The sequence below is a fragment of the Xenopus laevis genome, chromosome 6L (assembly GCF_017654675.1).
Source record: "Xenopus laevis strain J_2021 chromosome 6L, Xenopus_laevis_v10.1, whole genome shotgun sequence".
NCBI classification, from domain to species: domain Eukaryota; kingdom Metazoa; phylum Chordata; class Amphibia; order Anura; family Pipidae; genus Xenopus; species Xenopus laevis.
The window spans coordinates 4,910,196-4,927,538 of NC_054381.1; the positions used below are offsets into that span (position 1 = coordinate 4,910,196).

At 37.9% G+C, this 17,343-nt stretch overlaps 1 pseudogene; it reads left to right on the forward strand.

Annotated features, from left to right (window-relative positions):
• Positions 1–899: 899 nt before the first annotated feature.
• Positions 900–17,110, forward strand: LOC108718455 (annotated as a pseudogene).
• The last annotated feature ends 233 nt before the right edge of the window (positions 17,111–17,343 follow it).

The following is a 17,343-nucleotide window of genomic DNA, read 5'->3' on the forward strand; positions in this document are numbered from 1 at the left end:
TGCGTATCTTGACAGCGCTATATAAATAAATGATGATGATGATGATAGACACTTGTAATTTTTGTGGGGATGGGGGATTTTGGTCCAAAAAACATTTTTGTCTTCGGCACACCCCTTACTTGGTATTTGTAGGGTGCATTCAATCCCAGGCTGCTTCAAGCCCAACGCAGTAATCTCTTGCAAAAAGGGCAAAAGAAGCACACCATACTTCGGCTCCTGCCTTCAAAGCATTTTATTGCAGCAGAGATGTGGCACAAGCTTTCGGGGACAACCCCTTCCTCAGGTGCATTCTTTTCCCCTTTGTCGCGGTCGGCACCCAACACCAGAGCAAATGCCAAGCACCCTGGTCTCGGCTCGTGTTTCACCTGTAGTGTGACCGCCTTTGGATTCGGGAGGAGCCCTCAGCTACTTGGATGCCACCAGGACTAAACAAGGGGTGCAAGGCTAGAGGTTCTGGATAGACAGAGGGGCACGACTGTTTAGCAAAGTCTTTGGGCAGAAGGTCATGGTACAAGACATTAGGCAAAAGAGTAGTCAGATCAGGTCCGGGTCGGGTCAGACAGAGAATAAACGTAGTCAGGCAGGCAAGGGTCAAACCAGGAAGTCAATCAGAAGGTTAAGCAGAAGAGGTAGTCGGTATTCAGGCAGGGGTCAGGATCCAGAGGTCAGAATAGTCAGGGGTCACAACAGGAATCAAATACAGAATATCAGAAGCTCTAAAGCACAGAAGCACCAGGAACAAGATCCTATAACGGGCAATGAGTAGAAATGCTCTGTGGCTTTAAATACTTTCAAATTTCGTGCCACTGCGCGCTGACGTCACACGCCAGCGCAAACAAATCAGGAAGCGGCGCGCGTGCCCTGACTCTTACACTTTCGCGGCCCAGACGAGCGGCAGCATGGCGGCGTCCCTGCAGGCTCCTCCCACTAGACCACCAGGGTGAGTTATCACACCCTTTTTGCAAGAGATGGGGGATTTTGCACACTCACAGCAATTGCACACACATGTATTGTGACTAACGTGATTGCTAATTATATTGTGCAATTCCTTTTCTATTTTATCTCAGCAATTTTATTGCATGTTTAGCTGTTTTATAATTGCACCTTCTGTTCTGCATAGCTCTTCATTGTTCATTGCATGTTCCATAATCGCTTGTGCCGGTGAAACTTTCATACCCCAACAGAACTGCTGAAACTGGGATTCTGACCACTGATCTCTGTAAGGAAAAATGTATTGATATTTAATTAAAAATAAATTTTTCATTAAAATTAAACATGAAATAGTTAAATAAAACGACATGCTCGTCCCAGAGAGAAGCAGGGCATCCAATTCATATCTCTGAAATACGGCCAAATCCCGTGGAAAGGTTCAGCCAGGGGCTCATTTATAAATACAAGTGAAAAGTATTAAAATGGCCCCAAAATTAAAGCTTTATAGAGAGGAATTGTCACTAGTCTAGAACTGAAGGTTATTCTAGGGCACCCTTAGTGGTTTGCTATAAAATGGGCTCAGTCAAGCAAACAAGACACATTGGGGCTCATTTATCAACACTGGGCAAATTTGCCCATGGGCAGTAACCCCTGGAAACCAATCAGATTGCTGCATTTATTATTCTACTTGCAGCTGGCTTTAAAAAGCTAATCACTGATTGGTTGCTATAGGTAACTGCCCATGGGTAAATTTGCCCAGTGTTGATAAATGAGCCCCATTGTGAGAGCAGTGAAGAACTTTATTTGCTAGTTGTGCTGGGTGATATGATCTGATCAAAGGAATTTAAACTCTTTATGTTAAATTATTAATCCATATTCTTTTTATGTTTGTGCAGGGTTTATGTTTATAGGAGTGTTTATAGCAGTATTTGTGTACATCATGTTTTTCTCACCAAGACAACAGCCAATGAAAACTATCAGGATTAGGTAGAGATTCAGGATATGACGCCATATTGATTCATTGTACCTGACTGTACGTAACATTGTTGGGAGGGGAACATAAATAAACCAATAACACAGATGCAGTAAAAAAATCCACAGCGCTATAACGTTTTATGCATTTTCTTGTAAATCTTATAAGGAAGGACATTCTGAAATAATGCACCGACACTATCATGGTGATCTCAAAGCAAATGCTGGGGGAACAATTTCTGATTTATTTCTGAACAAGAAGAAAGAGTTTCAGCAAATAAGAAGCAAATACCTGACTGTACATAACAGTGGCAAAAAAAAACATTTATGTTCAATTGATGTGCTATGGGAAGTTATATTCACTTACAACTTATTTTATGAGGCTCAAAGAACAGTAGAGTTGCCCTTTAACATAAATAACCTGTAAAAAAAAAACATTTCCTTCACCTGGCAGGCAATGGCCCTTAAATACTTGGGAATAATGCAAATATGCATCCAAGGTATTTCACCCTCATTAAACGGGTATGGGACCCGTTATCCAGAATGCTGGAATTTTCTAGATATCTTTCCATAATTTGGATCTTCATACCTAAATTAGACTAAAAAATAATTTAAAGGAACAGTAACACCAGAAAATTAGTGTTGTTAAAGGAATGACAATTAGGGGCCAATTCACCAAGCTCGAGTGAAAGATTCGAAGTAAAAAAACTTCCACTTTCGAGTCGTTTTTTGTGCTCCTCGACTATCGAATTGGCGTAAATTCGCATGAGTAGAATGATTCGAATAGATCGAGCGCAAAAACGCTGTGACTATTCGCCATTCAATAGTCGAAGTACTGGATCGAACGCAAAAACGCTGCGACTATTCGCCATTCAATAGTCGAAGTACTGGATCGAGCGCAAAAACGCTGCGACTATTCGCCCATTCGATAGTCGAAGTACTGTCTCTTTTAAAAATACTTCGACTGCCTACTTCGCCACCTAAAACCTACCGAATTGCTTTAAAAGCCTATGGGAAAGTCCCATAGGCTTGTTTTCGAAGTTTTTGATCGAATAAAAAGGCATTCGATCAAATGAAAATCCTTCGAGCGAATATTCGATCGAGCGCCTATTCGCCTGGCGAATATTCACCAATTCGACTATTCGCCAGTGCGTAAATTCGCCCAAATTGAATATTCGATTCTATTCGATTCTATTCCCCAGTCGAATTTCGAGGGATTTAACCCCTCGAAATTCAACCCTTGATGAATTTGCCCCTTAGTGTTGTTAAAGGAATGACAATATAATGTACTGTTGGCCGGCACTGGTGAAAGCTGTGTGTTTGCTTCAGAAACTCTACTATAGTTTATATAAACAAGCTGCTGTGTAGCCATGGGGGCAGCCATTCAAGCACAGGATACACAGTAGATAACAGATAAGTACTACTATAGTTTATATAAACAAGCTGCTGTGTAGCCATGGGTGCAGCCATTCGAGCACAGGGTACACAGTAGATAACAGATAAGTACTACTATAGTTTATATAAAGAAGTTGCTGTGTAGCCATGGGGGCAGCCATTCAAGCACAGGATACACAGTAGATAACAGATAAGTACTACTATAGTTTATATAAACAAGCTGCTGTGTAGCCATGAGGGCAGCCATTCAAGCACAGGATACACAGTAGATAACAGATAAGTACTACTATAGTTTATATAAACAAGCTGCTGTGTAGCCATGGGGGCAGCCATTCGAGCACAGGGTACACAGTAGATAACAGATAAGTACTACTATAGTTTATAGAAACAAGCTGCTGTGTAGCCATGGGGGCAGCCATTCGAGCACAGGGTACACAGTAGATAACAGATAAGTACTACTATAGTTTATAGAAACAAGCTGCTGTGTAGCCATGAGGGCAGCCATTCAAGCACAGGATACACAGTAGATAACAGATAAGTACTACTATAGTTTATATAAAGAAGTTGCTGTGTAGCCATGGGGGCAGCCATTCAAGCACAGGATACACAGTAGATAACAGATAAGTACTACTATAGTTTATATAAACAAGCTGCTGTGTAGCCATGGGGGCAGCCATTAAAGGAGAATTGAACCTTTTTTTTATTACGGGTAGAATTCTTCTTTAAACCCAATAAAGATATTTTGCCTTCAATAAGGATCAATTCTATTTTCATTTGGATCAAGTAGAAGGTTCGGTTTTATTATTACAGAGAAAAAGGAAATCATTCTTGAAACTGTGAGTTGTTTGATTATAATATTATTAATATTATATTAGTCTCCAGGTTTGGAATAACGAGCAAAAAGCCAGTGCTCCCACATTGTCTCTCCCTGTTTCAAATTCTACCGGAAACCAGCCTTATAGCCTGTCTCAAACGTTGGTCCAGATTCAATTGAGTGAGAAAAAAATGTGTCTCTAAATTCAATTCCAAATTTTCCTATAGGCAATGATAAACCATGAGTTGTTTTACTCATGAAAGTTAATGTGACCTTCTGTGGATGGAAAATCCCAGTGCAAAACATCCCTGGGAGGAGTATTTGTAGAGTAAAACTAACATCACTATATATCCAATACATGTTGTTGTCCCAGAGAGACAGACACACAGAGAGGATGACTTCATCCATGCAACAAAGGCAATCAGGTATTTATATAATTAATGAAAGAAACTCATATTAATCATCTAAAAAGAAACACAAAAGACAGGAATAAAGAAGGTGGACGATCCTTATCTCATATTTCTTCTGTGGGAATGAAAGGGTAGAGACAATGGACCCTGGTGTAAATTTTGCAATGCACCTCCTGTACCTCCTTGATTGTTAGCTTCTTGCTACTGGGTAGGAGTAATGGTAAGAAACGAGTAGAGGTCGATTTTACCATTTCCTCCAACAAGATCACTCAATATCTTCATTTACCCCGTTCATTTGGAAAAGTATTTCTGTTTCTAGAAAGTATTTAACACACCTTTGTCTTACTCAGTATAAGAACATTTTTTTTATCTCAACCACATCTACATACCTTATAATGAACTATAGGAAGTCAATTTGCTCCCCTTGTAAAACTATTCCTATCGGACCATTGTCTATACGGCATAGATCTCTTCCTAAAGTTGTTAAAAGTGGGAAACAATACTTCCATTTTAGACATTCTGTATACCCATACTTAAAGGGGTTTAATTTTTTTTTTTTTTATTATTATAACATAGACATTGATTTTCCGAGAGAGTTTGCAATTGGTTTATATTTTTTGTGCTTTTTCAGTTATTTAGGTTTTTTTGTTCTAAAGCTATTTGTTTGCTAGGGTCTTGTTTACCAGGCAGTGCTTTGTATGAGAGACTTGAATATGAATAGGGGAGGGACTATGTAAAAGGAAGTGAAGTAGATGAACTAAGATATATAGAGGAGATCATAGCAAAAAAAACTGATGGACAGCAACTAAACACTATGAAATATGGAAATGTTGGTCTGATTTCCTTAGTAAAATGAGTAATTAATCTTGGTTTGTGAAGAAACACTCGTATTAATAAAGATATTAAGAATTGTGACAATTTAGGGGCCCATTCACTAAGCTCGAGTGAAGGAATAGAGGAAAAAAACTTCAATTTTCGAATGTTTTTTTTGGCTACTTTGACCATCGAATTGGCTACTTCGACCTTCGAATCAAACGATCGTTCGACTATTCAACCATTTGATAATCAAATTACTGTCTCTTTAAAAAAAACTTCGACCCCCTAGTTCGCCACCTAAAACCTACCGAGGCCAATGTTAGCCTATGGGGAAGGTCCCCATAGGCTTTCCAACTTGCTGAAATCCATTTCTCAAAAGAGCAAACAGATTTTTTTATATTCAATTTTGAAATCTGACATGGGGCTAGACATTTTGTCAATTTCCCAGCTGCCCCTGGTCATGTGACTTGTGCCTGCACTTTAGGAGAGAAATGCTTTCTGGCAGGCTGCTGTTTTTCCTTCTCAATGTAACTGAATGTGTCTCAGTGGGACATGGGTTTTTACTATTGAGTGTTGTTCTTAGATCTACCAGGCAGCTGTTATCTTGTGTTAGGGAGCTGCTATCTGTTACCTTCCCATTGTTCTTTTGTTTGGCTGCTGGGGGGAAAAGGGAGGGGGTGATATCACTCCAACTTGCAGTATAGCAGTAAAGAGTGATTGAAGTTTATCAGAGCACAAGTCACATGACTTGGGGCAGCTGGGAAATTGAAAATATGTCTAACACCATGTCAGATTTCAAAATTGAATATAAAAAAATTTGTTTGCTCTTTTGAGAAATGGATTTCAGTGCAGAATTCTGCTGGAGCAGCACTATTAACTGATTCATTTTGAAAAAAAATTTTTTTCCCATGACAGCAGTAATGTATTATTATGACAGTGAACACAGGAGAAAAGCAGAGACTCATTTCCCAAGTAGTAATGTATTATTCAAATCATATTGCAAAAATACCCTAGCCTATAAAAACAAAGTAATCACTCTTAGGAAGGGGCCCCTTTTTCTTAAATCAGTCAATACAATGATAATTCAATATCAATAAACAACTTCATAAATTACTGTAGAAAATCAAAGTTCATATTTCAAATGTCTCAATAAAGTCACAGTAGTTTGAAGGAAAGTTTTTGGTCAAACCAGTTTTCTCCACTTGAAAATAGTGCAGAGTATTCAACTTTATATATTCAAAAGAAAGTGCCAAGAGAAAGACACTCATTACTCATTAGATTAACGCTGCACTAAAAACTCGAAATGTGGCTCAATCCAATAATGAAATAATTAATTAACTCAAATGCTGACCGTAACTACTGTTTAGCCCGGGTGTGTAAAACCCAGAGCTTTGCCCTTGCAATAGGTTAGAAATATGGCTCACCCAACACTGATATTGACCTGAGTGTGTAAACCTATACAGACAAACATATTTGAAACATATATCAACAATGGACATATCATGGTGCGATTAAGGGGCAGATTTATCAAGGGTCGAATTTCAAAGTGTAAAATACTTAGAAATTCGACCATCGAATTAAAATACTTTGAATTCGAATATCGAAGTCAAAGTATTTTTCACCGAATTTGGCCATCGAACGATCGAAGTAAAATCGTTGAACGATTAGAACTATTTTAGCGTACGATAGAACGATTTTACTTCGATGTGTAAAGACTTAGAAATTGGTTGTAGAAGGTCCCCATAGGCTAACATAGCACTTTGGCAGGTTTAATTTGGCGAAGTATTGAAATTGTAGTTTTTTTAAAGAGACAGTACTTCGATTATAGAATGGTCGAATATTCAAACTATTCAAAGTCATAGTATCCTATTCGATGGTCGAAGTATCCAAAAAATTACTTCGAATTTCGAATTTTTTTACTTCAAAAATTCCCTCAAATTCACTTTGACCCTTGATAAATCTGCCCCTAAATGTCTGAAAATACAAGGGATTGAAAAACTGTTCTCTACATCAAGGGGTGGTGATTTAGTGCCGAAACTTTTGCATAGGGAAGCTTACTGGATTTTTACTCTAGAGACACATCAGCCTAAGGGCTTAAACCTGAAATTTGATGTTCTGTGCTCTGTTTAGAGACTTACAATAAAAAATTGATTTTCAAAGCAGTCATATGGATTTAGTTTCTTCATTTGTTTACTGACAGTTTGTTGAATTATACTACACTATTCTATACTATATTTCACAGTATACTTTATGAGATTTTTCCTCTTCCTAAATGTTACTTTTTAGAGGTTAATAATATGACATTTTCCATATAAGCTAAATTGTAACTGTAGGGATGTGTAAAATAGCCACCCCTAGTTAATATTGGCAGGCAAATCCTAAGGGGCCAATTCACCAAGGGTCGAATATCGAGGGTTAATTAACCCTCGATATTCGACTGGGAATTAAAATCCTTCGACTTCGAATATCGAAGTCGAAGGATTGTAGCGCAAATAGTTCGATCGTTAGATCGAAGGAATAATCCTTTGAGCGAACGATTAAATCCTTCGAATCGAACAATTAAATCATTCGAATCGAACGATTCGAAGGATTATAATGCAACGATCGAAGGATTATCCTTCGACCAAAAAAACTTAGGTAAGCCTATGGGGAGTTCAGTAGGTTTTACAGTAGATGGCGAACTAGGGGGTTGAAGTTTTTTCTTAAAGAGACAGTACTTCGACTATCAAATAGTCGAATAGTCGAATGATATTTAGTTCGAATCCTTCAATTCGAAGTCGTAGTCGAAGGTCGAAGTAGCCCATTCGAATCCTTCACTCGAAGTTAGTGAATTGGCCCCTAAGTGTTCTAGACACCTAAATGGGTCCTAATGGGGACTTGTGTCAATGCTCTGCTTTATGCTTTGCACCTGAGATTCTCATTAGTGACCAGTAGATGGCACTGTGCTAAAGTATAAAACCCTTTGAAGCCATGCTCTCAGGGTCCATCTTGTGCTGGCTGTAGGCTGAGCAGGCAGGCAGAGCTCAAGTGGAACCTAGACAGGTCAGGTCTAGTAAGGATAGGCTACTCACCTTAAGAGGTCACTCTAGGAATGACAGATAGGCAAGTTATTTAGTTGAGCAGCTCAAGGCTCAGACAAGAAGAGTCAGAGGGATTAAGATCCCCGGTACTAATTGCCCAGAAGTAGGAACTAAGTGTGTAGACTTAGGGATGTAGAGATTCCCCTGGGTTCCACTTAGGGAAAAGGCTGAAAGCTGGGTGTACATTCATTGCTGCTGTGTATGTTCTCTTCCCTGTGGGGACTAATACTGACCAAAGATGCTGTGAGTATATCCCTAACCACTGTTCTTTATGATCCTGCTTTGCTTTTATGTACACTCCACTGAGGATTGTAATTGTTCAATAAATATGTTCATCGGTTAAGTTATAAGAACCACTGACACCCAATTCTTGCACCCTGCATCTAGTTGTAGTTTCACTACACCCTGCTTCCACACCGTTTGCAAGGGCTTACTTGCATATTGGGAGTGGAGCTCATAGATAGAGAATGGTGCACTCAATTTACTATAGTGCTACATAACCTTAGGGTTAATTTTGGGAGTGGTTGATTATTTGTCATATCTTCTTGAAGGGTTTAAATTTCTTTGTAACAGTCAGTTTGAAAATGTGCCTATGATTATGTATCTTTTGATAAGAATCGCATCAGGATATGTTGATATGGAAAATTAGACAAATACCTGTAGTGCAACTGGTTACAAATGGTTGGAACATATTGATGTGGATCAAGGACCTGTAAAACATGTAAAGTCACTTATTAATTACATAATTGCATTTGCATATTTTGGGCTTGATTAAATTCAGTAAGCTAAATGTGTGTAGGAGGGTAAAGGCTTTGCCAACCTTTAGGTCCTTTGGTCCCCTGCGAATAACTTAGTCAACTAGATTGGGTCCGCAGTTCTAAAAGGGAAGCTGTTTCCTTTTTCCTATGTGAACTTATACTGCTGACAGTTCAGTGACTGGCCAGTAGACATCACTATATAAAAGGGTAAGGTTTTTCTAGACCCTAGGGATTTCGTTGGCCAGCTAGGCTGGGTCCATTTCCCAGAGGGAAGGGGGAGTAGTTTTCCAAAGGTTATATGACCACATGTGCTCAGCCTCTTTGGACCGCACACTTGCTAGAGAAAGTAAAGTGGTACTGCATAGAGCCTGAAACAAAGGAAGGTTCCAGAATAGGCAAAGAAAAGTGCAAGTCAGAAACTGTAATAGGTCACTATAGGATTGACAGATAGGTTCAGGAATGTTAGTGAGCAGCTAAGGCTCCAACAAGAAGATTTGTGAAGGGTTAGCACCCTGCGGTGACAAGGCTGCCAGGTTAGGGACTCAAGTGGTCAGACTCAGGGATAGAGAGATCCTTGGAGTGTGAGACCAGCTGTGAGATTCAGCTTCAATGGGGCAGGCAAGACGACTCAATTCAGAACTGACTAACAAAGGATCAGGCAGTATTTGTGAGTAATATATTTGTGTAAATGACCAGCTTCCACTACTTGTTCATGGAGTATAACATCTGAGCATACACCTTGAATATGTGATTGATCATTGAGAAGTGTATCACCAGTTCAAAAAAATTGTTCTGCTGTTTTAAAGAACCACTGGCACCCAAAGTTTATTTGATCAAGAGTGAATACTGTTTGCTTATACCAGAGTGGTAATCCCTTCCTCCATATTATAAGAGGGGGCCCTACCTGAAGATAAAGAATCCAATTATATTGTGTCTATCGGGAGTTGCTGGGAGTTGGACCTCTTTGCCCGGGTTCTGGAGCCAGTATATAGTAACCCAAGGAAGGTTAAGGCAGACCCTGACCCTTCCACCTGTTACATGTGCAATAATGAAAAGATTTGTTTACCAGCAAAAAATAATTCACTGCACACACTACCACACTTCTACCACAACATGATCCCTTTTTACACACTTACCATCCACACCATCCTTATTTCAATGTGTCTCCTTATATGTGGTCTACACAAAGGCTTTTTTTTACAACAATGGATGCCTACAATGGCAGTGTCCTCTCCAAATGTAACACTTTAAATACTGAAACAAAGAGATATTCCAAGAGATTTATTGAGTGTTTATGACATGGAATGCGTAATGCTGTGGACACAATAAACTTTCTTTACTTTGAACTATTTGCCTGGTTGAAGTTTGCCATAATTGTCTGCTCCAAAATGGTTTTTTAGTGTTTATACAAGCCCAAATATTGAATTTGATGATAACGCAACAATCTGTAGATTGTAGACAATACAAGTTATTCTGTAAGTGAAGTAGAGTGTGAGGAAGAAGCACAATCTCACGATGATGCTGAAATTTTAGAGAAGCTAGAGGAGAATCAGGAACCACCTGGAGATGACCATTCTGCTGGATTTATTTCAGGTCCAACAATCTTTCAACAATTCCTATGTGCAAACACAAATAAGATGCCATAATGAGATGGTAAATTTGCATCGTAGGAGAAATAGAAAAAAATTATAAATTACATTTGCAGCTACTAAGAATGGAAAATCAGAATATTGATTTAGCCACAACAATGAAAAGAATGGAGCACAAACTGAAGCAAAACAGGCCTAATTCGCCAATCCCTAGTTGCCAATAACTTGGCGAAGCCTGGAAATGCCCTATCGGAAGGTGCCACAGGATCAATATCATTTTGGATAAGCTCATAGAGATCCACAAAGCACTAGCTATTAAGTCAATATCTATCAATGACTTCAGCCTCCCCTAAGCCAGCCAGCAATACCCTGGCTCCTATTCATATTCCAGTCTCTTATTCAAATCAAAACATGGTTGCTAGGGTAACTTGGATGGCTGCAAACTGGAGAGCTGATAAATAAAAAGCTAAATAAGTAAAAAATCACTAAAAAATAAAAACCAATTGCAAATTGTCTCAGAATATCACTCTCTACATCATACTAAAAGTTCATATAAAGGTGAACAACCCCTTTAACATATAAGATACACTGTATGAATTTTTTTAATCCCATTGATATCTTATTGAAGGTTGGTCTTGATAGCTTCAGAATGTGACCAATAACCCAGAAAATTAAATCTATTTGTGAGGTTGAAGGCTGTAGTGTTATTGACAGCTGAATAGAAATTGGAGTTGATGTGAGGACCTTTCCAAGTCAACTTGCAACCTGGAGTTTCAATCACCGGATAGTTGGTAGGGTACAAAATAAAATAGTGATGCAGTACTAGTCAAGTGTAATACACACACTTATTTCCAAAGAAATAGACATGAATGAAAATGTCATAAATACAAATAGGACAAATAGGTGATATATTTTGAATCAATGTATATTGTACAAATATGTGAAAGTGCTTTAGTTGTTGAAAATGCACATAAGCATAACTGTAAATGCCTTTAAAACACTTATGCGATAAGACGCATATTGAAGAATAGAAGATAGAAAGAGGATGAAAAGGCCAGGTGGAGGCACTGCGCTAATAAGTACCAGGTACCCAGTCTCTCCCAATATCAGTAGGTTACAAAAACTAAGGTCGCGAAAAGATTTATGAGTTAACACATTTGAATTTTGAATGTTTTTTTTGGCTACTTCGACTGCAACCTTCGACTTTGAATTGAACGTTTCGAACTAAAAATCGTTTGAATATTCGAACATTCGATAATCGAAGTACTGTCTCTTTAAAAATTTCTTCGACCCCCTAGTTCGCCACCTCAAACCTACCGAGGCCAATGTTAGCCTATGGGGAAGGTCCTCATAGGCTTGCTAACAATTTTCTGATCGAAGGATAATCCTTTGATCGTTGGATTAAAATCCTTCAAATCGATTCCTTCAATCGAACGAATTGCGCACTTATTATACAAAAAGTACCATATTGTATTGAACTAGATCGAGCCCTTAGTGTATATGTAAATACATATCATTCTCTTTTTTTCTTCCCTCTGTAACTCATTTTGAATTTCTTTTTATTTCAAGTATGTATTTTATATTATGTTACATTACTTATTGTTTATTATTTGTTGTATTATAAAGTGTTTTTCACAATTGTCCAGAAGATGGTGTTGTCATTAAGGGGCAGATTTCTCAAAGGTCGAAGTGAAAATTTGAATTTAAAAAATTCGAATTTCAAGCTAATTTTGTGTAAATTCGAATATCAAAATGTATCATGTACTGTCTCTTTAAAAATTCGACTTCGACCATTCGCCATTTAAAATCTGCCGTTTTAGCCTATGGGGGACCTCCTAGAACCTATTTGGAGACAATTGGTGGACTTTGAGAAATCAAAGTTTTTTTGGGGAAAAAACTTTGATTCTAATTCGATCTAATGCGCTATTACTTTGATTCGTACAATTCGAATTAGATCAAATACAGACCTATTCGATCAAAAACGGACCAATTCACCTAAAAAACCTTTGATTTAATTTTAGTTGGTCTTTTTGAATTAGAATATCAAAGTTTTTCAAATTCTAAATTCGATCCTTGATAAATCTGCCCCTAAGTGTATAAGTGAACGTTTTGATGTCATCTTGTTTAGCCTATGATAAAGGGGTATTCCCGAAACGCAGAAGACAACCATTCCAGCAGCCATCTGTGCTTTTTATAGACAGTGGATTTATTTACTTCAGTAGGGAGTTTTCCCTACATTTTTTTTCTGCAGTAGGGGGAGTAGGGATGAGTCTGAATTGTTTGTTAAACCATTACAATTAGGGGCATATTTATCAAGGGTCGAATTTCAAAGTAATGGGAGTTTTTCTGAACTCCCATAACTTCGAAATTCCAATAACAAAAGAGCAACTGAAAATTATCAAAAAAAATTAAGGTTTTTTTTTTTTGGGTGACTATGCTGTTTTCATTCAAATTTGAATCATGCAAATTAAAGTATTTGATTGAATTAGATTCAAGTTTTTTTTAAAAAAAAAAACTTAAATTTCTTAAAGTCCACCAATTGATTTCAGACAGGTTCTAAGAGGTCCCCCATAGGCTAAAACAGCAATTTGGCAGGTTTTAGATGGCGAATGGTCGAAGTTGAATTTTTAAAGCGACAGTACATTATAAATTTAGATATTCAATTTTCTAATTTTTTTCAAATTCGAATCAAATTTGGACTATTTCCTAGCCGAAGTACACAAAAATAGCTCAAAATTAGAATTTTCACTTCGACCCTTGATAAATCTGCCCCTTAGTGTCCCCTTATAGCCACACCCTAAAGTAACATGTATAAGGTGGCATTCCTGTGACACTATCCAACTCTTACACTAAACATGTAATGGTTTATGAAAACATTAATAATAAATGGGGCTTATCTGATGAGTTAAATGTACAAATATAGTTTCGGATTTTATTAAACAAATAATTTGATGGTGTATTGTAAATCAGTTGAGATTCATTAATGAGAATTTCTAAAATACTCATTAAATACATTGACTGTTCCTTTTCATCGGGTACCCAGTGCTGGAACTAAGAGACAAGAGACTAGTGATGAGCAAATCTGTAACATTTCACTTCTCCCAAAAATTCTCGAAAATGCAAAAAGTTTTGCAAAACGGCAAAAAATTAGCAAAAACACTGGGCGTGAATTTTTTTTTTTTATGCAAAACAATTTTTCTCAATCTAAATGATATTAAAGTCAATGGGAGTTTGTTCTCATAGCAACTTTTTTTGCCTCTGCAACTTTTTTGTAGAAATGCATTAAAGTCAATGGGCATTTTTTCTTATGGCAACTTTTTTTGTCGAAATGCATTAAAGTCAATGGATGTTTTTCTTATGGAGACTTGTTTGTCCAAATGCATTAAGGTCAATGGGCATTTTTTCTTATGACGACTTTTTTGTCTCAGTGACAATTTTGGCGTGGCAAATTTTTCTGCAGTGAATTTTTGCCTCAGTTTCCCAAAAAAATTAATTTGGCTAAATGCAGAAATTCGGCACTAGTCCATGGCTGACAAAAAAATGCACTCATCACTACAAGATGAGAATGGGACTGCACTACACATGCCATGGGAACAATGGGGGGCACCCTAGGAACCAACATCTTCTACCTATCCCCAGTTCTGGTTTCTGTTTGAGATTCTGTTAAGATATACCTAGATTGCAGGAGAGTCTGAAGTGATGAAAAGTTATACTTGCCCATTTCTGAGTGTCTAAGTCTGACCCTGATCTTAGTTCTTAGTTGTTAATTGGGAAAGGGATGGGGAAGAGGCAGAGGAAGACAGAGTCAGTGAGCAGGTGGGTTGCCAAACAGCAATCGTGGGAATCAGGTTGGGTTCAGTGGAAGGAAAGTTGAGAGGTTGACGGGAGAGTTGCTGATGATGAGGGCTTGCCTTGGGTACCCTTATTTTTTGGTCTAGATCTTCAGAAACCCAATGATGAGCACGATAACTAGCTTTTTTATGTCTCTAGAAACATCTTGATTTAGGCACAATGTACTTCATTGCATTAAACATGGATTTAGATTATAGGAATGTGCATATATGGGGAAAGTGATTATGAATGTTAAATCTTAAAGTGGACCTGTCATCCAGACACAAAAAGCTGTATAATAAGTCCTTTTCAAATTAAACATGAAATCCAATTTCTATTTTTTATTTGTTTAAAATCGTAACTGTCAATCAAATATTGTCTGCCCCTCCTCTATGCCTTAGACAATTACTTTCACTTTCCATTCAGCACTTCCTACATATCACTGCTCTCCCCACATTCCCCCCAATCTCTTCACCATTTAATTGTGTAACCAGGACATGGGGATGGACATCAGGTCCCCCATTCTGGTGCACAAACAAGATTCTGAGATGATACAAGGCTTGTCTTAATAACAGTGTCCACAAAATGGCTCCTGCCTGCTTGTTATAATTATGAATTCACAGACTGAAGGAAACAAGATTCAAATAATTTATATTGTGTAATTAAAGTTCATTTTGCTTGACTAATGGGATAAAATAGGATTTTGAATATTTTTTTTGGGTGACAGGTCCCCTTATGTATATACATAAATGTAATTTTCTTTAAATGATACTGCTAACAATATTTATAGATTTTTTTTTTCTTACTGATATTTTGTCTGTTTTTATTTCAATTCTGTGACAGATGGAGAACAAAAACAAGCAGCATCTCACAAAGAATATAAAAAAAAGCCTCTATTTAAAGTCTATGAGTCACTGTTTGAGGAAATGGCACATAAGGACAAAGATGGCTACTCTATTTTTAATCTGAAGTTAGTACACCTTTATTCAGAGGGCAATTATGATAAGATGCAATTTGGAGATGAAAATCAACTGAAATCCCGTAAAGTGATTATGATGGTGGGAGAGACGGGATCAGGTAAAACAACTCTCATCAATGCTCTGATCAACTACATCCTGGGAGTGGAATGGGAAGATAATTATAGATACGCACTTATTAGGGGGAATACAGATAGATCTGGAACCCAGAGTCAGACATCTCGTGTTTCCATTTATCAAATAAATCACATGGAAGGATTCACCATCCCATATTCCCTCACTATCATTGATACACCAGGATTTGGTTCCACAGAGGGAAGAGAACAGGACAAATATATAGCTAAGCAATTCCAAGAATGTTTTATCTCAGAAAGGGGTGTAAACAGTATTGATGCCATTTGCTTTGTGGTTAAATCCTCTTCTATTCGTCTAACAAAAGAACAGAGATATGTGTTTCATTCAATCCCCTCACTGTTTGGGAAAGATATAAAGGAGAACATTTTAGTCTGTGTTACGTACGCTGATCACTCCAGGCCAAGTGTTCTGGAAGCTCTAACTGAAACTCAGTTTCCTTGTGTTATAAAAGATGGCAAACCATTATACTTCAAGTTCAATAACAGCACAGAATCAGATGATTATCACAAGGACGATGAGGAAGATTATGGTTATAGTTCATTACCCAAAATGCTCTATGATATGGGGAGAAATAGTTCAAGAAGAATGTTTAGGATTTTGGAAGAACTTGCCCCAAAGAGCCTTCTTCTAACCTATGCAGTTTTAAGGGAAAGGAAAGCAATTGAAATCACAATGGAAGGGCTACTGGAAAAAATCAAGGAGCTCACATTAAAGCAACATGAGCTTAACAAAACTGAGCAGATCTTACGGCAGCACCAAGAAGGCATTAATAACAATAAAAATTTTAAGTATGAAGAAAAAGAAACCATAAAGCAAAGAAAATATGTTCAGGGAAATGCAATTAATTGCCACGTGTGTGAATCCACTTGCCACTATCCCTGCAGAGTTCCAGCTAATCCTGTGGTTGCTCTGTGTGGGGTTTTCACCTGGGGGAGAGATTGTACAGTGTGTGGGCATGGAGTCAGCAGCCATCACCGTGAGCATCACGTTTTTGAAAGTGAGGTAGTAATTAAGAAGAAAACTTATGAGGAGCTAAAGCAAAAGTATGAGAAAGCCTGCAAGGAGAAATTGAGCATAGAACAGGTATCTGTATATCTGAAGAGAGATATTAAAAGGTAGAAGATATGGTAATGGAGCACATTAAAAGAGCTGCACAATGTCTCCAGCGCCTGCATGAAATCTCTCTAAAGCCCGATCTACTTACTGTATCTGATTATATTGATCTGCTTATAAAAAAAGAGCAACAAGAAGCAGCACCTGGATTTGAGGAAAGAATTAAGTCTTTGAAAGAAACAAAAAGCAAGGCTGAAAAGATTCCACTAACTGCATTTCTGAATGCCTAGATGCCTTAAACCAGTGATCCCCGACCAGTAGCTTGTGAGTAACATGTTACTCTCCAACCCCTTGGACGTTGCTCCCAGTGACTTCAAAGCAGGAGCTTATTTTTGAATTCCAGGCTTGGAGGCAAGTTTTAGTTGTATAAAAACAAGGTGCACTGCCAAACAGAGCCTCAATCCACATGGGGGCTACCAAACGGCCAATCAACGCACTTTTTTGGAACCCCAAGAACATTTTTCATGCTTGTGTTGCTCCCCAACTGCGTTTACTTCTGAATGTTGCTCATGGGTTCAAAAGG